At 40.8% G+C, this 23,030-nt stretch overlaps 1 protein-coding gene across 1 annotated transcript in view; it reads left to right on the top strand.

Annotated features, from left to right (window-relative positions):
* Positions 1 to 23,030, top strand: part of LOC126334946 (RNA-binding protein Musashi homolog 2) — a 363,984-nt gene that overhangs the window by 120,616 nt on the left and 220,338 nt on the right. The window lies entirely within an intron of this gene.

Raw genomic sequence — 23,030 nt, 5'->3', positions numbered from 1 at the left:
CAGCAAATGACTTGGAACAGCAGTTGAACGCAATGGACAATGTCTTGAAAGGAGGGTATATGATGAACACCAACAAAATTAAAACAAGGATAATGGAATGGGATGTAATTACATCAAGTGATGCTGAGGGAATTAGAATAGGAAACGAGACTCTGAAAGTAGAAGATGAGTTTCGCTATAGCAAAATAACTGATCGCGTTCAAAGTAGAGAGACTATAAAAATGTTGACTGGCAATGGCAAGCACAGCGTTTCTGAATATGAGTAATTTGTTAACATCTTATAATAATTTAAGTGTTAGGAAGCCTTTTTCGAAAGTACTCGTATGGAGTACTTTAGAAAAGAAGAGAATTGGAGCTTTTGAAATGTGGTACTGGCAGAAGAATGCTGAAGAGTAGATGAGTAGAATGAGGAGATGAATACAAAAGCAGATTCAGAAGGATGTAAGTTGCAGTAGTTATTCGGAGACGAAGAGGCTTGCACAGGATAGAGAAGCTTGGAGAGCAGCATCAGATCAGCCATCGGACTGAAGACCACGATGCAACACAATGACCACGCACACAGGACATCTGCAGAATGCTGTTGTGCGGATTGACGGTAGCAACCACCCTTTTAGCCGCTGTCTTCACCCACTCATTTTTCTCCGTCTCTGAGTCCCTAGTCTCGCCTACAAATCAGTATTCCGCCGAATTTCTCATAACCTTGTTGCTACTATACTATTACACAGCACGCTATCGTTTAGGGAATGTTACACTATTCGTTCACCGATAATGTCGAGATATATTGAGAATCCTGGCGCACTTCATTTACCTAACATCAACACTTATGCAGCAAGAGGAATAGAAGGAACAGCAATAATCGTGTCACATTTAAATAATCAAATACAAAAGTTTATTATTTTTTTCCGTACTTGGTTCGTGGCCTACTCTACTCAGTGTACAATCAGAACTTAAGCCCTCCACGATGTACTAGGAATATTAGAACTTTCAGTTTCATGCCTTCTGACATTGATATTTGAAACTGACACTGATATTTTCTGAGCTATAGTTCACTCTGTACCACATCCCACCCTAAATTTTCATTTTCTTTCTCTCGAAATTGGCAAACTGCAAGATACGTAATACGTACTGATTACTTGGCAGTTAGTCAGCTTGGAGAAGTCTCCTCCCCGCCTTGGTCAGCTAAAGCCGAAATACTAGTGACAGATTCTGTCCCAATTCTTTTGCCAGCCAAATTACATTTAACCTTCCCGTTACCAAGCTTTTTCACAACTCTATTTTACCAAGCGGGATATTTGGACTACCCCAAAAGAGTATTGTGTTTTATTGTAATATCTGTTCTCAGATTTAGTTATTTCAAATGAATCGGATTATTTAGAAGTGAAAAACAGCTTTTCAGGTTATTAGAAGTATTTAATCAGATCACAGATACAAAGTACAAAAACTTTTTTATACCTTTCGCTAAATTCAGTACTCAATGAACAGAAAATTAATAATCTATGAACCTCAACAGTCACTGCAGTAAAATAACACAACACTTTTTCAACTTTTCAGTGAAGTACATTTTTGCACGTCACAGTAACAGTTTCTTCTCTTTGTATATTACAAACAGGTTTCTTGCAGGTTACACAACAGAATCTTGTTTTCCGAGCTTCGTTTCTCTTGCAATATTGACATCTTTGTGGCGTTGGCAACTTGGAACACTGGGTCTGGATCACTGCTGTAGGAATTGCAATACAACAAGCTTTCAGTGCATCTTATACATCCTTATGAAGACCAATGACATTTTTGGCTTTTTCTTCCATGTTACCTTTGCTGGGTCCAAATGCCAGTTCAGTCGTGAAGAGTTTACGTCGGCTTCGGTTATTTTTCTGCCATTCAGGAAATCTTTGAGTGTATAGAATATATGCATTCAGTGCTGCAACGTCTATCATTTCCATGAAGATTCTTGGTGGCCACCGCCTCGTTTCTCTAACACAACTGTATTCTCTTGTCAATTTGTCCCCATTATCTACAGCAGCTTTGGTTTTCTTGTTGTGCAGTATGATTTCGGGGTTGTGTTGACTTTCTTCACCACTCACTAGTCTCTCATTATGCTGAGAGGTCATTCCATGTCAAATCAACAAATGAAACCATCATTTTCAACATTAACCTCTTGGATTTAAATGCAATTAAGTATGCCTATAGTACTCATAAATAGTACCACAAATTAATTTTTTTCACATTTATCAGATAAAAAGTTACCGAGTAATGGATTATTAAAAATTGAAAAAAATGACAAATTTTTGACTCGCGGAACAATGTTGTTTTCTTTGTAACTCGTGTTCTAATTAAGCTAGAACAATAACATTTACTTCATTGGAAAGCTCTTTTAAAGAGCTTTCATATGATACCAAACATCATTAGTTTAGTATATGTATATACACATTGTTTATAAAAACAACATTGTTGAATTTATCGAATTTTGAAAAACTGTATTTTTAAAATTCTCAAAAAAATATATGTGAAAGATACACTTTACATCTACATATTCTGAAAGTTTCAACTTGGGATGAGCATGGGACCACTATCAAAAGCAATTTTATGTTTACCACGATTCTCCAAAATCAGTCAGTTAGGTGAATTTCTATTATTTTGCTATACATGAAAATATTAGTGTTAGATTTTGTTACATGGTCCACAAATTGTACTTTTGAAACGAATAACTGCTTATTAAACTTTAGTGCTGACTATTTATTAAAAGCTGTCAAACATGGGGAAAAAAGAAGAAAAGGAAACTATCTCTCATTTTGAAGATTATGTATAAAATGATTCTTTGGTGTTACTATCTGCAATCTATTCAGTATTTTATCTGTGGTTAATACTATCAGCAATTTTCACCTGATGTTGAAAGTGACCCACACATTCTTTTGTTGTGAGGCAACTGTAGTGAAATTATGTGATTAACTCTGAAATGTGTTTCGAATCTAACTTAAAGGTACTTTTGTACAAACCTCGCAAAAGTCTGTAAGTCTGTGTGCCTACAACCAGTTAATGTTTGTATACTGTTAACATAATGAAATATTTTTCTACAGGAAGTGAAAAACTAGAGAAGTAATATTGTGTAGTATTGAATATAGAAAGCTGGGGCATTCAACTTCAAAAACATTTTTTTTAAATTATTGCGAAAGTATTGCCGGTGCAGGATTTTGTGCGTGCACTGACCTCTCGATTATGTCCCGTAAATGTTCGATGGGATTCACGTCGGGCAATCTGAGTGGCCAAATCATTCGCTTGAATTGTCCAGAATGCTCTTCAAACCAATCGTGAGCGATTGATTGTGGCCCGGAGACATAGCGCATTGTCGTCCATAAAATTTTCATCCTTGTTTCGGAATGTGAAGTCCATGAATGGCTGCAAATTGTCTTCTAGCAACTAAACACCATTTCCAGTTATTGGTCGGTTCAGTTGGACCAGAGGACCCATTCCATTCCAGGTAAACGTAGCTCACACCGTCATAGAGCCACAGTGCCTTGCTGACAACCTGGGAACATGAATTCGTGAGCCCCACCATCAGCTCTTCCCAACTGCAATCGGGACTCATCTAAGCAGGCCACGGCTTAGGGTTCATCCTATATGGTCACACGAGCCCAGGAGACTCGCTGCAGGCGATGTGGTGCTGTTAGCATAGGCACTCGCGTCGGTCGTCTGCTGCCATAGCTCATTAACGACAAATTTCGCCGCACTGTCCTAACGGATACGCTCGTCGTCCGTCCCACAATGGTTTCTGCGGTTATTTCATGGGATGCTACTTGTCTGTTAGCACCGGCAACTACACGCAAACGCCGCAGCTGTCGGTCGTTAAGTGAAGGCCGTCGGCCACTGCATTTTCCGTCGTGAGAAACGCCTAAAATTTTGTATTCTCGGCACACTCTTGACACTGTGGATCTCGGAATAGTGAATTTCCTAACGATTTCCAAAATGGAATGTCCCACACGTGTAGCTCCAACTACCATTCCGGATTCGGGTCTGTCAATTCCCGTCGTGTGACAATAAATCACGCCGTACGCCTTTTCACATGAATTATGTTAGTACAAGTGACATCTCCGTCAATGTGCTACCCTTTTATACCTTGTGTATTCGATTCTACCATCATCTGTACATGCACATATCGCTGTCTCAGGGATTTTGTGACATCAGTTACAATGAAGCTTCAGTGTACAATGAAGCTTCCAACTTTTACACAAATGTATACTTTCCTCGCTGAGTGGTAATTATGTGTTTTTAACATAAAACCTTGTGAGAACTCGCTGCATCTTGACGACATAAGCACGCATCACAAGAAAATTAGTTTTCGTTTTATCCCATTTTGCATCTATAGAAAGGGTGGAACGTATTTATGTATCTTAAAAGCTCTTCAAATCACTTTTATCACAAAAAATGGGAAATGTTGTAGCTGTAAAGAATGAAGAAGCCTGTCCATACAGAAGGAAACTGCGGTGTTAAGGAACTGCTGCCCAACGCAGCTCTATCTGAATCTCGTCATTATGGCAATTGAATCTCAATGTAGACAAGTGTAGTGTGCTGCGAATACATAGAAAGAAGGATCCGTTATCATTTAGCTACAATACAGCAGGTCAGCAACTGGAATTAGTTAATTCCATAAATTATCTGGGAGTATCATATAAAGTTGATCGTCGGTAAAGCAGATACCAGACTGAGATTCATTGGAAGAATCCTAAGGAAATGCAATCTGAAAACAAAGGAAGTAGCTTACAGTACACTTGTTCGCCCACTGCTTGAATATTGCTCACCTGTGTGGGAACCGTACAAGATAGGGGTGATAGAAGAGATAGAGAAGATCAATGGAGAGCAGCGCGCTTCGTTACAGGATCATTTAGCAATCGCGAAAGCATTACGGAGATGACAGATAAACTCCAGTGGAAGACTCTGCAGGAGAGAAGCTCAGTAGCTCGGTACGGGCTTTTGTTGAAGATTCGAAAACATACCTTCACCGAGGAGTCAAGCAGTATATTGCTCCCTCCTACGTATATCTCGCGAAGAGACCATGAGGATAAAATCAGAGAGATTAGAGCCCACACAGAGGCATACCGACAGTCTTTCTTTCCACGAACAATACGAGACTGGAATAGAAGGGAGAACCGATAGAGGTACTCAAAGTACCCTCCGCCACACACCGTCAGGTGGCTTACGGATTATGGATGTAGATGTAGATGTAGATGTAGGTTTCCTTTCATACCATCTTTTTAGCTTTGCTGTCCTCAAATCCTTTCCTTCCTCTTCCTTTCATTATCGTATTATTGTTATTCTTGTTAGCCCTTTCATTTCGCCCTTCCTCTTATTTTTAGTCCGCTACAAAGTTGAAATCACACGAAACCACGTCCCAGTCACGTTACATGACTGCCGTAGTCTAGTTATACCACTGATCGTACTGGGAAAAGCTAGTATGTTGGGGGGGGGGGGGGGGACACAGTGTAGTATTTACGACGTGGGCACGTTATTGATTTGAATTTTGGAAGCCTGAGAGACCTGAATCTTCTCCCTACAGCGTTCATACGTCACAGCTTGAACGGAGCAGTCGATCGAGTTACTACATCGACTAACAGCGCACATAATTCGAGGCCCTGTCCGTTTTCGGAATCGTTTGAGATGCTCTTACGCTGCGAAAGTTTGACTGTTGTAGCGTGTTTTGTTTGGGAGCTATTAGAATAAGGAAGTTCGCCATGACTTTACAGTCACGTTCTGTTGTGTCATACACAGACTGGCGGCCCACTTCCAAGGTCCCTTCACCGCTACCGTCCGCCCGCTATCGCGTGCAAACAATACCTCTGAATGGTTCAACACCGCTTTTTTTTTTCCTTTTTTCTCTGGCTGCCAATATTCGAAGCAGGTCCTTTCCTGCTCACTGGCGCATGTCTAAAGCCAGAAAAGAAAACTGCTATCGCCACTGGCCGATATACGGTTCGCAGGGCTTTCACACAATGGTCGCTTAACGATAGGGAAAACCCATTGCTCTGACTACACTGTAGCGAGTACACCAGAAATTGGATATAGTGTTTCTGCTAGCATCCACATGTCGTTAGAGGTGCCTCACGCATGTAGTACATCATCGAGCAGTCACTAAACTGACAACTTCCGACTGTATGCTATTCCTGATCATAGTAACTTTGAATATATAATGATTCCTATTGTGAGATTCCAAATTTGATTACGGTAGTCATTTAAGAGAGAGACTGTGACATGGTGAACGTGGAAGCGGTTTCCAAGGAAGCCGTGATGCCAAACAAAACGTGTAATTGTCAATATCGAGCCAGGTATCTCAGTGATTAGCACACTGATTTTGTATTCTGGAGGGGCAAGTTCAAGTCCCATTCCGGAAGTCGTAATTTTTGATTTTTCGGGGATTAACTAAATAGATCAAAGTGAATGCCATGACACAGCTGGTTCCTTGTACGGCCTTGTACATCATATCTTACGACCTCTTTGTCTTGGGGACATTAAATCCTCATTTTCCGTTCTTATTATGTTTGGAGATAAAGTAAATGTTTCTGTGTAAGCCAATGGATATTCTGTTGTTAATAAATAACCCAAGCACTTAACATTCAGTTCGTTTTAATGGACTAATCCCACGCTGCTTCTCGTTATTTGTTAAACAATGACTGTATCAAACAGAGCTGCAGTCATGAAACACTGTACAGCTTATTAAACAGGGAGAACAATTAGGAACCTAGCAAAATTTACTGAAAGATGTGCAGAAAAAACCTGGACAAAGGTATGATACATATGTCGACAAAGAAGGCACAAGAGTATAATTGTGTTGTGTTGGTGCATAAGTTCGTGCACACAACAGGTGCACATAACATAGATTTTAGTCATCGAAAATATATTCTCCTTCACTATTTACAACAGTCTGTCAATGCTGAGATAACTTCTCGATTACGCTACTGTAGAATTCAAGTGGTTTCGAGGCGGAGAACTCGTCGAGCCATGTTCGGGGCAGTTCCTTGAAGGTTGTTCAACAAAGAACGGAAAAGGTGATAAGGTGAGGGCGCAATATCAGATGAATGACTTCCCAACCCAACTCCTTTTAGTGTTTTTGTTTGTCTAGCAGAATGCGGGCGGTCGTTATCGTGGAGTAACATCACCTCACACAGTTGCCCTGGTCGTTGTGCTCGGATTGCGTTAGCACGACGCCTCAGTTATTGACACTAAATGTCAGCAGTGATGGTTACAACTCGGCGAAGCATTTCGTAGCACACCGTACCGTCGCTGTTCCACCACCAGTATAACAATCTTTTTTGGATTTTCGCTGGTCTCTGTGGGAGGGGATTGTTGCTTTGTTTGCGCTCAACCATTCCTTTCATTTCCTTATGTTACCATAAAGACACCATTTCTCGTCATGTGTAACGATACAGGATAGGAATGGTCGGTGTCGTTCACGAGCCAGTTGATGACGAGCAACACGAGATTGTGCATATGGCCACCTGCTGCAGTTTGTGATATTGGCTTAGAGGATGTGGTACCCATGCACCTCATTTTTGAACCTTCCCAATACGTGCAAACGTTACACGATGGTGGAGTGACCACAGTTAATCAGATTTTCCAGTTCTCGAGTACGCTGATCATTGTGTATTAATGCGTTTAAACGATCTTCTTCTAACCCCAATGGTCTTCATGAACGTGAAGAGTTGCTAATGTCAAAACGATCTCCGCAAAACGAGAAAATCATTTTCTTCCTGTGGTCAATAACATTATCGCCATACATGACGCAAATGCGGAACTGTTCCGATTCCTCCCCCTCGTACCCCATTTTCCAGTGTCCAAATACAAAATAACAATACGTAAACTTATATAGCAAAACTGAATTACAAATGAAAATGAGAGTTGACAAATAAACTCGTAGAAACAGAAATACCAACATGCAAAACAAAAACGCTACGAACTTAACGCAGGAACCTGTTTGTGCTATATAGAATTTATATATTGTTATTCGTCTCCGTAATAAAATACGATACGCCTGTAGGAATCACGTCAGCCTTTGAAAGGCCTTTTATTAAAGTAAAGTCAATGATCACTACTTATCAAACGGCCAGTAAACAAGTTATTCGATGTATATTCAAACGAAAAAAGTTAGTTACGTAGAACAGTGAGCTCTGCTAACAGTCTCCAACTTGCTTAATCAGATGAAAGTGCCCCTACGCTAGACGAGCATTGGCATTTTCTTCCAGCTTAAAGCAGTTGTGAAGCTGTGAACATATGTCGTTATTTTTTGACAACAATTGAATAGCACTTTTTTAAATTTTTGGAACCAGTACTTTCTAACCAAACATCGAAGCTTCTCGCTTAATAAATGTTTCCGTTTAATGTCATATATAAAACCACATTTCAGTTTCATCGTTTTACGTCGCAGAAACCCTTATCGTATTGTATACTAATTTTTGATTAGTATAGTTTCTTAGTACACTGAAGATCAATTGAAATAGATAATCCCCATTTCAGCCGGCAAATTTATATCTCCAGCTGGTGCTGCACATTTAGGTTCCCACAAATCACTTAAGGCAAACGCTGTGATGGTATGGTTCCTTTGTAAAAGACAAAGCTGTTGTCCTTTCCAATCCAAATGTGTGCAGCGTCTCTAATGACCTTGTTGTCGACGGGACGTTAGAACCTAATCTTTCCTTTTTGCGTTACGAATCAGTCCAATAGGACAGATGTCAGATGATTTTAGTGGGCAAATGATTATTTTGATGTTCATGGAACAATCGATAAATCACTATGAAACATTTATGAATGACAACACTGCAGCTAAAACACAACGACACACTTCTGGAGAGATTACTATTCCATTACCTTGCTGAACAGGCAATTCTCAAGCTAGTGTAGAACTTAAATAACGTGATCTGTGAAAGTTCATTGTCTCTTTTTGGTGTGACTGTGCCAGATGTACCAGGGGAAAACGTTTTAATAGTATGATCTATACAAAGGCAAATGTAGATGAGGATTTAATGTTCCTTTGACAACGAATCCTTTAGATTCTAAGCGCAAGGTCGATTAGAAAGGATAAGACAAGAAATCGACTGCGGGCTTTTTCAAGTAATATTTCTTGTTTACAAAGAAAATCGCTGGAAACTTCGATCAGAATGGCTGGACTGTGATTACTCCAGCTTGTTAGGCACTGTGCCACTAGCAAAGTGCCGGCCGTTGTGGCCGAGTGGTTCTAGGCGCTTCAGTCTGGAACCGCGCGACCGCTACGGTCGCAGGTTCGAATCCTGCCTCGGGCATGGATGTGTGTGATGTCCTTAGGTTAGTTAGGTTTAAGTAGTTCTAAGTTCTAGGCGACTGATGAACTCAGATGTTAAGTCCCATAGCGCTCAGAGCCATTTGAACCGTTTGAACTAGCAAAGTATTGTGTCCTATTAGCAAGAGATTTGCCTTCAGCGTATTCGTAACTACGATTTACTGTGATTCACGCACATAAGCAACCGTTTTCCGTGCTTCGAGAGTCAAACAGCAGATTGCCTTATGCATCTGTGTGGTCAGTAGAAACCCATTAGCATAACCGTTAATGTGAAGTGTTTGCTTGTGCACACTATATTAACAATGTGATTTCCGATGTTGTCGTTGCTTACTTGCCCCTGTGGTATTTAGCACTTAATTGAGGAATGATCGACTGCTGCGTGCTCCGTGTATTACTCGACACAACCGCCCAGCTGTGACCATCGTGATGATGTCGGTAGAGTCCTGGCAAGAGGGCCCGCGGTAAGCCATATTGCTGTATGACCTGGGAGGGGGGGCGCTTTCTTTCGAATTATCCACCAGGGTACATCATGCAGGAAAAACTTGCGATATAGAACGCCAAGATAATTGTGGACAGTAATGAAATGAGGAATATCAATTCTAATTGCAGAGACTGTTCCAATATTGATGAAAATTGTAGTTGGGTCTTGGCAGGTGGATCTGTGGTCTTCTATTCTTCAGTACTGTATTTGCCAAACAGACTTCCTGTATAAGGACATGTTCGCTACTTGGCGGACCACGTAAGGGTACAATAAAGAGAAATTGCTCAACGTTCTGTATGTACTACAAGTAACTTGGCAGTACAGAAACTACGAGGTATCAGTGGAGTCTGCTTTGAGGCACAGGATAAAATGGCACACACTACCGCAGAAACAACAGCTCGCCTGGCGGCTACTGCCCACAGTGCGTATATCTGACCAAGCACTTCTAATAATTTGTGAGCAGCTCTCAGATGCATGTATGCAGCGATGCTCTAAACATTAGAGAGCGTACTTAGAAAAAATGTAAAGAAATCATCTACAAAATAAATAGATTATGAATGACCGATTCTTGAATATTGCTTATCAGTCGGGGAATTTTATCTACATCTACATGACTACTCTGCAATTCACATTTAAGTGCTTGGCAGAGGGTTCATCGAACCACAATCATACTATCTCTCTACTATTCCACTCCCGAACAGCGAGCGGGAAAAACGAACACCTAAACCTTTCTGTTCGAGCTCTGATTTCTCTTATTTTATTTTGATGATCATTCCTACCTATGTAGGTTGGGCTCAACAAAATATTTTCGCATTCGGAAGAGAAAGTTGGTGACTGAAATTTCGTAAGAAGGTCTCGCCGCGACGAAAAACGTCTATGCTGTAATGACTTCCATCCCAACTCGCTTACCATATCTGCCACACTCTGTCCCCTATAACGCGATAATACAAAACGAGCTGCCCTTTTTTGCACCCTTTCGATGTCCTCCGTCAATCCCACCTGGTAAGGATCCCACACAGCGCAGCAATATTCTAACAGAGGACGAACGAGTGTAGTGTAAGCTGTCTCTTTAGTGGACTTGTTGCATCTGCTAAGTGTCCTGCCAATGAAACGCACCTTTGGCTCGCCTTCCCGACAATATTATCTATGTGGTCCTTCCAACTGAAGTTGTTCGTAATTTTAACACCCAGGTACTTAGTTGAATTGACAGCCTTGAGAATTGTACTATTTATCGAGTAATCGAATTCCAACGGATTTCTTTTGGAACTCATGTGGATCATCTCACACTTTTCGTTATTTAGCGTCAACTGCCACCTGACACACCATACAGCAATCTTTTCTAAATCGCTTTGCAGCTGATACTGGTCTTCGGATGACCTTACTAGACGGTAAATTACAGCATCATCTGCGAACAACCTAAGAGAACTGCTCAGATTGTCACCCAGGTCATTTATATAGATCAGGAACAGTAGAGGTCCCAGGACGCTTCCCTGGGGAACACCTGATATCACTTCAGTTTTACTCGATGATTTGCCGTCTATTACTACGGGTTGAATTAATAAAAGAGCCCGTTTTATTACAGGATTGTCCAGTAACACCGTTCTCTCATAGGACGTGAAAGTATTCGTGGACGAGGAGCTGCTCGAGTTTTGAGGTCACAGCGCGTAATTTCACATTAAACAGCATTCTAAATCGTGAAAGACTGAATCAGACGAGTTGGATTTTTGTTCTGTGGAGAAAAAGGTGCCCAGAAAGATGCAAGATCTTGGTTTACGTCACTCGGGAGACGCCTCTTGGACTACGTCGCCAGCAGTTAAACTCAATATTTCGTAGGTTTTATATTACAACCTACGGCCTATAAACGTATGCTCCCTCACAGCACTAGCACGTTGAGGATCTTTCGGAAATGCGTCATTGGTGCTGCGATTTTTTGTAATAAAATGGTGAGAAACTTTGTATTGGTGCTTACTGAATTTCCATGTTCGTTTCTTCTTGTATTGTACTTGAGTATTAATGATAGGATAAGTACGTTGTTTCAAGCCAACTACAGACTGAAGAATTATCAAGGAAGCGACGTTCTTGATAAGATTTGTTGTAAACATTTCATTTAAGGGCTTACTATTAACTTAGTTAGGTTATATACGATGTACGTAATATATAGGTAAAAACACGAGATAACCGGAAAAACCGGAGAAGTATTTAGGATTCCAGGTATTTTCATTGTTTAATTTTCATTGAAATTTTTGTATTTTTGACTGGTGAGAACTGATACTCTAACGAAGAATTTTACTTTAACCCGCTTCCGCAGAATAAAACTGCAGCAATAAAACATGAACGAGAGAATAACACCAAAATCAAACTTAAGTTGCAAAGAAAGTGTGTCATTTACAACGACAAAACACAGTGCACACACATGCGTCTGCCGATCGCAAAATATGTCAAAGGCTTTACGACGAAAACTTTGCAATACTTCATAACAACAAAATCCTTTCGGTGAACGAACGTCACAACTGTTCGCGGGAAAATACTGTGAATGGTAGGTTGAGGAGCAATACTTTCAAAGAAAATTTTCTTTTAAGCGAAATGAAATTTTGCCACGTGTGACATTGTGCCATGAATTTCTTAAATCACGAAACGTCTGACTCATTCAAATCTTAACACTTTGAGGACCAGCCACTTAGAAAAAGAACAGCCATTTGAACCATTATTTAAAGGTTTCCTGACACATTTGTGTTTAATGTATCTTAAGGGGTAACACACGCTAAAAAGGTTAGTTTTCATACTTAATTTAGTTTATTTTAGTTATGCAATAAAGATGGCAAATAAGTATAATTATCCTCAAAAAAAAAAAAAAAAAAAAAAAAAAAAAAAAAAAAAAAAAAAAAAGGGCGACGTGAGTTCAGGAATTTCACACGCAATTGGCTTTTCTGTTGAAAAGTTGAAGACGCTTGACAGAACATGTATTCAGCCAGGTAACCCACGAAATTTTCTGTGCACAATAGTGAAATTTATATTCGGGCTTTTCAGAAATATTCAGTTCCTCCCACTTAAGGCGTCCTCTTAGGATCCTGTCTAACCACACCCTCGGGAAAAAGTAGCAAAAAATTTTGAAAAAATTGCAAAAAATTTTGACGACCAATATTATATGTGAAAGTTTAGCTTTTCCTGTAGTTATACTGTATGTATGATAATTTGAACCATTAACTTTTCCTGTTTTTGTGTTCACGCTACTTCACAGTGATGTTACTTGGCAGATTGCATCACGTGTCCTATGTTCTGAATACCTCCTGTCATTGGATGGCGAGGTCACGTAACATGAGTTATGCTGGGTTTTGTTTACTAAAGTGGCGGGAAGTTCTTTCCAGAGAATAAAACCTTTACCATTCAAAGAACTGATACGTTTTACAACTCCGAGGGAAAGTATATTGCCACTTAACACGGAAAAAAATGTGCTTTCGCACGGGGTATAGTGTATTTTCACTCGGGAAAATTAGCTGGGAAAATCGGGGAAAATCCAGATTTTTTTTTTCTTGTCCGTGTATACATCCTGATGTGTTTACGGAGTGAATAAAAGATTTATTTTGTTTTTCTCTTCTAGAAAGCTTGTTGCACTACTTACTGTAGGAGATTTTTCATTTTCGTGTTTAAAGTCTTGTATTTCTCAGGTTATAAAAATTCGGGTACAACCCAATGTTGTAATAAGAATGACCTTAGCCTTTTTACTAAAAAGTAAGAGTGATAATTTAATCTCTGTCTAATGTGGAAGCAGTGATCTAATCAAAATAAGTTCAACTTTTTACTAAAAATTGAGAATTATAAAATAGTTTTTATCTTATGTGGAAGACTATTATAAATTTGTATACTACAGTTTGTAATGCTGCCTTTTTGCGGTGCATCATGTTGGCGGATATTTTAAAGTTTTCATTTATGTATACTACAGTCAGAGAAACATGGCTAGCATATGGGTAAGGGTGGAAAAGTGCGTTTTAATAGAGCTAACGTAGCAATTTTACGCGCGCCCGTTTTCGTAAACAAACTGTTATTTGTTTAGCCATATATACAGTACAACTGCCACAAAATAATGCTGCGGTTGCAAATCACGACGAGGAGCACGTTCCGTGTGATATGCTAGCACTTTTTGAAGCGTACACCTATCACGACGAAAACCACGTCAGACGTGCTGCGATGAGAAAAACGTCCGATTTGGGACAGCGTAAGCGCGACAGCATTACGGAGATGGTCAACTAACTTCAGTGACAGATGCTACAAGAGACGCCTCAATTTATCACGGAGATGTTTACTGATGAAATTTTGAGGGCGTACAGTCCAACAAGAATCGGGAACATATTATTCCCTTCCACATACGTTTTGCGAAACGGCCTCTACGAGAAAATCAGGGAAAATGTACCTCATAAGGACGCTTAGCGTTCGTTCCTATACACCATTTACGAATAGGACATACAAGGTAAAAAGTTCATAAACCGACACATTCTCGGAGGTTGTACGGGACATTAAATCAAACACTTTTCTCTAATGTCACAGTTACCTTTCCAATCCGGTACAGGGCGTAATCGCTCTCAGCACTCGTGCAATTTGTGCATTACATGGGAAGGAATCAGACAAATGTAAGAAACGTCCTTCATGAGCAGTTGTTAATCCATTTGACTTCAGTATTTGCACATCCTGGAACCACGTGATTGTCCTCTCAGAGCACAATTTTCGCAGTGGTACCTGGAACGGTGTCAAATGCATCGCATACTTCCGTCCTCTGTGCTGTTTACAGATGAAGCAACTTTCGGGGACGAGGGGGTCTTCAGTATCTACAAATTACAAGTTTCGAGTGAGATTAATCCGTATGCCACTCGCAGTCATCAAGTGCAGTTCTATGTGAATGTGTGGGCGGACTAAATACAGTTACGAAAAACATAAATTGAAAAGAACACGTAGAAAATGTTGTGGGGAAGGCGATCAAAGACTTCGTTTTATTGGCAGAGCACTGTTGCACGGTATAAGACCATTACGAGAAACGATCGAGGAAGTTCAAAGAAAAGCAGGACGTTTTCTGTTATCGAGAAATAGGGGAAAGAGTGTCACAGACATGATACAAGATTTGGGGTGGACATCTTTAAAACAGAGGCGTTTCTCGTTGCATCGGAATCTTCTTACGAAATTTCAATCACTAGCTCTCTCCTCCGATTGGGAAAATATTTTGTTGACGACGATCTATATAGGGAGAGCTATAATCATAACAAAATATGGGAAATCAGAGCTTGCACGGGAAGATACGGGTGTTCTTTTTTTCCGCACACTTCTCAAGAGTGAAAGAATAGAGAATTATTGCGAAGATAGTTCGACAAACCCACTACCAAGCACTTAAGTGTGATTTGCAGAGCATCCATGTAGATGTAGATGTATGCCCTATCTAGGCCATAAAATGACAGGCGATTACAATTTCCTCGCCAGAATTGCTGGATGATGTGCAACTCGCTATAAGACGTCACATGAGCATGAGGGAGCACCGGCACATTCCAGTCGCCCTGTGCGACGATTCTTGAACCGACAGTTTCCAGAAAGTGGATTGACAATGGTGGTCCTTACAATTTCTTACCCGATCCCCATGATTTGACCTCTTTGGACATTTTTTTATGAGGGAATATGTGCAATTTTGTTTACTAAACCCCTGTTGAATAACAAGAGGATCTCGTTGTCCGGATAGTAGCAGCAGTATGAATTACGGATACTCCTGCAGTCTTTGGCCGTGTTAGTCAGAACATGACAGTGGAGGCATTTTTTAACCTCTACTGTAATTGAAGTAATTGAGTTGTGTTAATGTTGTTGTCTCTTGGTAAGGAAGAATTAAAAATCGTTTGCATTCCTTTTTGTCCTCACAGGAAACACATCAGAAAAAAATGATCTCATTGTCCCATGCAACCTTTCAGAGTGATGAACTAATTAAGTTTTACCAAGAGAAAACTCTCTCTACCAGTTTAAAAAATCGTCAGAGAAAAATATGACTCTAGAGAAAAATACTTGTTTCGGTGTACCGTGAAACCTCCCACAGTTGGTCGCCTTAAATAATCTTCACCCTGTAGAAAGTGGGAAATAATGATGCCAAAAGTGCCTCACCTACACGCAGTAAGGGACCTTAAAAAGTGAATGTTAGATCAACTCGAACGTGAGTATGATCACTCCAGTGCTTTAATAGGTATGGTCCTTTGGGAATGTTTTGTCTTTCCATTTCTCCAACCTTTGAGCTGTTTCAAGCAGCCTGTTACAGAGGGACCTAAAATTAACCACAGAGTAACTTCGACTTACACAAGTTACAGAAAATATTTTGGACTGCTTAAGGATTAACTACCGAGGCACCCTAATATTAACTCCAAGTTGTCGATTATTTGGTGAATACTGGAGCTGATTTTATATTTCTTTTTTGGAGTAATAACAGTATTTACATCGCAATGCGAAAGTAAACCAGTGGAATATTGTTTGAAACACGAGAGTTATACTGTGGAACTAATAGCGCAGCAAAAAATAATTTCATGATACACATAGGGAGATTGTTTCTGTTTAAATTCCGAGTTTCCAGAGGCACAGGCTGGAAAACAAACTGAAGTAATGGTTAATTGCGTATATTCTCACATCACGTATGCCTACTAATTATCCAATGAGAATTATTGCCAGGTGTTTCTGTTGTCAGAAATGACGTAAACTGTGTAATTAACCCTCTGGTTTATTGAGTTCACTTTCGTCGAGGAGAAAAGTCATGTTAGTTAATTAAGCTGTGTCCGGCAAGCAGGAGAGATTAATCGTATTCGTCGCAAAAGAGAAGGCCGGCCCGGCGTGGGTCTGGTGCTGGCAGTGAGTGATGCGCTGTGAATCGTTCTTTGCGCGCGCGTGCTGTTCTTTAGCGTCGCCGGCTCGCTGTCCCTGTTGAGTGAAGCTTGTAAGCAGATTGCTGCCAGCGCTTAAACTGTCTTGCTTGAAAAAGGGCCCTGCTCCTGCCAGCGAAATTTGCCCGTCGCCTGCCAGTGTTTTTTGTTGGAGCTGCCCCACGTTTACACTGGTAGTCTGAGCATCAACACACCTCTTATTGCATTTTGCTTGCGTCTGAAAACGAGGAGAAAACCTAGACAACTTGGCACACCGTTGTCAGCAGCAAATGAAATCCAAATTTTCAAAAAATTGCGTGGAAGTGACTTCTCTTGGGTTCGTTAGAAAACAAGGCAGTGTTTCGTTTCTAGATAAATTAGGATAATTAACAGAAATGACAAAAAATAAAATTAAAAAAACATTGCAGCCCTTACAGAGGAGCAGTACTATATTAGATCCAATAAGTCATGCACAGCTGCAGTATTCGTTCTTAGACAGGTTTAGAGAAGTTCATTAATAAAAAATACCAGCATGTCTTTGTTGATTTGCAGTAAGGTTTCGATAGGATTCAGTTAACAGATGTGGTAAACCTGCTCTACAATTCGGGGATTTCTTCCAACTTAATAAAACAATTGAAGACATTTATTCCAAGAACTACATCCAGGAAGAAATTGGTCCCAGGTTAACTACACTGAAGCGCCAAAGAAACTGTTTTAGGCATGCGTATTCAAATACAGAGATAACAGGCAGAATACGGCGCTGCGGTCGGCAACGCCTGTATAAGACAAGTGTCTGGCGCCGTTGTTAGATTGGTTACTGCTTCTACAATGGCAGACTATCAAGACTGAAGTGGGTTTGAACGTGGTGTCATAGTGGGCGCACGATCCATGGGACACAGCATCTCCGAGGTAGCGACGAAGTGGGGATTTTTCGTATGACCATTTCATGAGTGTACAGATAATATCAGGAACCCGGTAAAACATCGCTGTGGCCGGAAAATGACCCTGCAAGAATGGGACGACTGAAGAGAATCGGTCAACGTGACAGAAGCGCAACCCTTCCGCAAATTGCTGCAGATATCAGTGCCGTGAAACATTCAACAAAACATCATCAGTATGGGCTTTTGGAGCCGAAGGCCCACTCGTGTACCCTTGATGACTGCACGACATAAAACTTTATGCCTCACCTGGGCCCGTAAACACCGACATTGGACTGTTGATGACTGGAAACATGTCGCCTAGTCGGACGAGTCTCGTTTCAAATTGAATCGAGCGGATGGATGTGTACGGGTATGGAGACAACCTCATGAATCCATGGACCATGTCAGCAGAGGACTGTCCAAGCTCGTGGAGGCTCTGTAATGGTATTGCGCGTGTGCAGTTGGAGTGATACGTATAGTTACGACTCTTGACAGGTGACACGTACGTAAGCATCCTGTATGATCACCCGCATCCATTCGTGCCCATTGTGCATTCCGACGGACTTGTTCAATTCCAGCAGGACAATGCGACGCTCCACACGTCGAAAATTGCTACAGGGTGGCTCCAGGAACACTCATCTGAGTTTAAGCTCTTCGCTGGCCACCAAGCTCCCCAGACGTGAACATTATTGAGCATATCTGGATGCCTTGCAACGTGCTGTTCAGAAGAGATCTCCTCCCCCTGATTTATGGATAGCCCTCCAGCACTACTACAGACATTAGTTGAGTCCTTGCCACGTCATGTAGCGGCACTTCTGCGTGCTCGCGGGGCCCTACACGATATCAGATAGGTGTACCAGTTTCTTTGACTCTTTAGTGCAACTACATAGCAGTTAATAGTGGTATTAGACAAGGTGATTCTTTGAGGCCGCTACTTTTTAATGTAGTCATGGACGAGGTGATAAAGAAGGTATTTGCTGGTAATGATTATACAACGGGATACGAAGAAACAAAAATCATTTGTTATTCTGAAGATGCAGTTCTGCTGCCAAATACTGAAGATGACTTACAGAAACTTTTACACATATTTAGCGCAGCAGCCAATAAAAATATGGTCACTCAAATAACCAAATGTTTTTACGACATCTGTGGAACCAATTAGATGCAAACTGGAAATGGACACAAAAATTATTCAGCAGGCAATGACATTTAAACATCTTGATATTGAACTGTTCAAAAGCTGAAATGTCGAAAAGGAAGTTAGAGAACAAGTAGGAAAAGCAAATGAAGTGTCACAGTGTTTAACTGATACTGTTTGGAAAAACAACCATATAGGAAAAGATGTAAAGGCAAGAATACACAAAACAATAGTGAGACCAGTTATGAAATGCGCAGCTGACACGAGACCACAAACATAAAAAAACAAAGAAATCTTTTGGAAACTACGGAAAGGAAAATTCTGCGAAGGATTGCAGGGAAGAAACTGCGAGATACAGACAGAAGTAAAAACATCAGAGAAAAGGATGTAAATTGGATTCCATTAATGGGTTGGTACATAAGAGAAAGCACGAATGGAACTAACACATAGACAGGACGAACAACATTGTGAAAATCGTAAGAAGTGAATTGCCAGCTGATAAAAGAAACATCAACAGTCCAAGGGAAAGATGTAGCGACAACCTCAGGGTAGATTTGAGGGTGCTGAAGGAACAGGCTTTAGTCTAGAAAGAAGGGAAGAAGTAGAAGAAGAAGAAAAAAAACATGAAGAATAAGTAAGTCGTCAAAAAGGACGACTCGACAATAAATAGTATTTTTTACAAATTGCATACTAAATTAGACGCAAATTTTCAGTAGGAATTCATTATCAGAAAACAGTGAAACAGGAATATGTATTCTCGTATGGTATACACCTACAACTTAAGCGTTATTTCAGATTGCTCATCTTTTACTGTGCAATTAGTATGCATGTAATTTTATTAACACCACATCATACCAATTAACAATTTAGTTTTTGTGGTTTCCTATTGACAAAAATTCACTAAAGTGTAACAATTTTAACCTTTCTGCAATTGTTGGGATTACAGAGCCCCAAAAATGAAACAGCTGTCTTGACACTTTTTTCAGTACTTTCTCATTTATACGTGTTCGTCGCCGTTTGCACACAAACACAGCCGTGTTCTGAGGAATTTCTGTATTCAAGCAGGTTTAGCCTCCAGGTAATACGAGTAATGCGTAGACCGAGCGACCAGTTCGCTTTCTTGAAACGCATATCCATTCCAAAATAATAAGTAGACAAAGTCGGTATGGACACTTAAAAGAGAACTGAATACAAGAGGATTCCCATGACGATACACGAAACAGTGATGCGAAAATAACGAACACGAGAAAGACCAAAAGGTAGATGGCTGAAAGGTATGGAAGATTGTGTTATGAAAAGAGGCCAGGACTGGACAAGAGTGAACACAGAAAGATGGTAGGAAAACAGGACTAGAAGGCAAGGCTTATGTTCCAAACAAACCCAGCCTGAGGCTGAAACGGTTAAAGATAATGATGCTGATGATACAATAAATATTTCAGTGAAAACTGAGGGAGCTGATTCTGCAGCAGTGTGTTTGACTCATATTCAGGAGGAACATAGTTGAAACTGCCGGCCTTTGCACATTCATAAGTTCCTCATACTTTCCAAGTAAACTATTCCAGACAAATGTCTGTTCCTTTACTCACGTCACTACTGAATTCTCGCATCTTTTCCAAAACATTTTTAGCGTCCCAATTTGGTTCTAGACTGGGAGTGCACTGCTGCTCCTTACCGTAAGCTAAGAGCTAAAAAGAGGGTTTGATAAAAGTATAAAGCGGCCGGCAGTCGATGCTAGCCGATGATTCACACTGAGGTGGCAAAAGTCGTGGGATTCTCCCTAATATCCTGGAGGACCTCCTTTTGCCAGAAGACTTCAAATGGTCTCCAGGTAATGTAAATATCGGCAACACCATTATGGAGCCACTGCGAGCTTGCACAGTGCCTCGTAGACAATCGTCCATGATTTCGTGCACCCTGAGCCACACTCGAGCCTTACCAACAGCTCTTACCAACTGAAGTCGGGGCTCACCCGACCACTCCACGGTTTTCCACACGTCTAGGATCCAACCGATATTTTCACGAACCCAGGACAGGCGCTGCAGGCCGTATCGTGCTCTTAGCAAAGGCACTCGCTTTGGTCGTCTGTTGCCATAGTCCATTAACGCCAAATTGCGTCGCACTGTCCTGACGGATACGTTCGTCGTACGTCCCAAATTGATTTCTGCGGTTATTTCACGCAGTTTGCTTGTCGGTTAGCACTGACAACTCTACGCTAACGCCGCTGCTTTCGTTCGTTAAGTGAATGCCTTCGGCTATTTCGTTGCTCCTGGTAATAGGTACTGCCCGAAATCTGATATTCTAGGCGCACTCTTCACACTGTGAATCTCGGAATATTGACTCCCCGTAACGATTTCCGAACTGGCGATACCAGTGTCATCTGTATAGTATTTGCATTTCGCTGTCACCTCAGTGTACTGAATAATAAACTGCATGTGATACATGGCAATTCTTTCTGTTGTATCTACATTAGGTCTGAAACATTACAAAAAATAGCAGTGTGTTAGGCACAACTAGAAATACATCTGCAGATTTCAAAGACGTATGTTACCAAGTCTTTTATAATTCTAGCGTTCTTTCGTACGAAAATGTCTGATATAATATGGCCAGCAATAAGTATCTAGTGCATATAGTCGACAAATAAGGTAGTACCTAACTCAGGTCAGAATGTGAAGTGACTGACAGCTAGTCGTTTACAAAGCAGCTACTATAGTAACAACCAGCCGGAGAAGAGCTTGGTCGCGCTTTCTGTTTCTGTTCGTCGTTGTCATATTGCTCTGAGGACAACAATTTTGGCTGTTGTCGGGCCTGTCATCATTCTTTTTCATCACGTGCTGTGCTATTTTTTTATAATACGCAAAATAATGTCTATAGCTAATAGCGATGGCAAGAAGCAGACTGATTCAGCTGTCATGATCCCGTAAAGTGAACACAGTTCTGTAGATTAACGAGAATTTAACACTGAATTGCGCAGCTGTTGTAACTGCAACCGTATTGGGTGTGCACCGACAACATCGCCCATTTGTGTGTCATTTCTGTTCAATTACGTTGTCACTTTCGGTCCATGTGTAACCATTGCAATAATAGCTAGTATGAAGTAAGTATGTCGCATATTGATGACATCGAAAGGGCAGCCAGGTTGTAAAGCCATTTGGGGGCAATATTCGTACTGAGTGCGAATACGCATCTGCCAAACCGAAATAAAGTGAGGCAGTTATAAAAATCGACTCATTCACTAAAATATGGAATAGAAAAACTGGACCGTGGGTCAGAGCCCAGTCCGGCCATCCTGATTTAGATTTTACGTAATAACACGGCTGTTTAGTTCCTTTCAGCACGAGTCAGTCAGTAACTCTATTCCTAATATTCACGACGGGCACGTCTCTGTAACCTTGATTCATTGTAACCGTCCAAAATTTGTAGGGTAACAGTGTGCCCTTCACTAAAATTATAACTGCAATAGCATTGGTTTGATTCATTTTTTATACTGAAAAGAGGGCAGTAATTTATTTGCGTCATTAAGTTGTTCTCTATTTTAGACAACAATGAGACGAATACGCAAAAGGCATTTGCATATTTTATATAAGTGGCAGTGATGGGTTCGTGCTTTCGTACAGGTGAAAGTTAATGCAAGGTTGTCTGATAATGAGCACGTACTGTGCGTCCTGAAGGAAGAAAAAAGTCCAACTTCAGGATTCTAGCTGTGGGTTACCAATGTATTACATTAAATGACGTTATTTTTCCCGAATGTTAGTGGCACAACTTACAAGCAGAACTTTCAGCAGGGCGTGCAGGCCAATCAAACTAGAACTGCTGATATCTGCTCATATACTGATGCTGAAGATGCGCTGAAAGATATGTGAAGCATGATAGTTTACTCCATCTGAAGTGAGATTTTTTTCTGCTTTTGGAAGCAGCGTCCCTAGTGAACTGCGATTCATCGGTTGAAAATAACTCGCCAGAATCTGCTGAAGAACATCAACACAGCGCTGTAGGAAAGTTGAGACTTGGTACAGATCCTCCCTGTGATCATGACAGGTATCTTCCTGTGGTTCGTACTGCTCATGTAGATGCATTAAGTGGTGTTGCAAGGCACATGTATGTCATGCGCAATGGTTTGGGTAGTTCGTACAGGCTCTCTTCGACTTGATGAAGTATATCAACTTTAAAATAGACACTGCGTTCACTCGTTGGAGAACGAATACGCGAACGCGGAGATAAACATCATGTAGATTGAACCGACGAGGATGTTTTTAAATAGAAGAAAATGGTTCAAATAGCTCTGAGCACTATGGGACTTAACTGCTGTGGTCATCAGTCCCCTAGAACT

This window comes from Schistocerca gregaria, chromosome 1, assembly GCF_023897955.1.
Source record: "Schistocerca gregaria isolate iqSchGreg1 chromosome 1, iqSchGreg1.2, whole genome shotgun sequence".
NCBI classification, from domain to species: Eukaryota; Metazoa; Arthropoda; class Insecta; order Orthoptera; family Acrididae; genus Schistocerca; species Schistocerca gregaria.
This window is presented reverse-complemented; position numbering and strand designations above follow the sequence as displayed.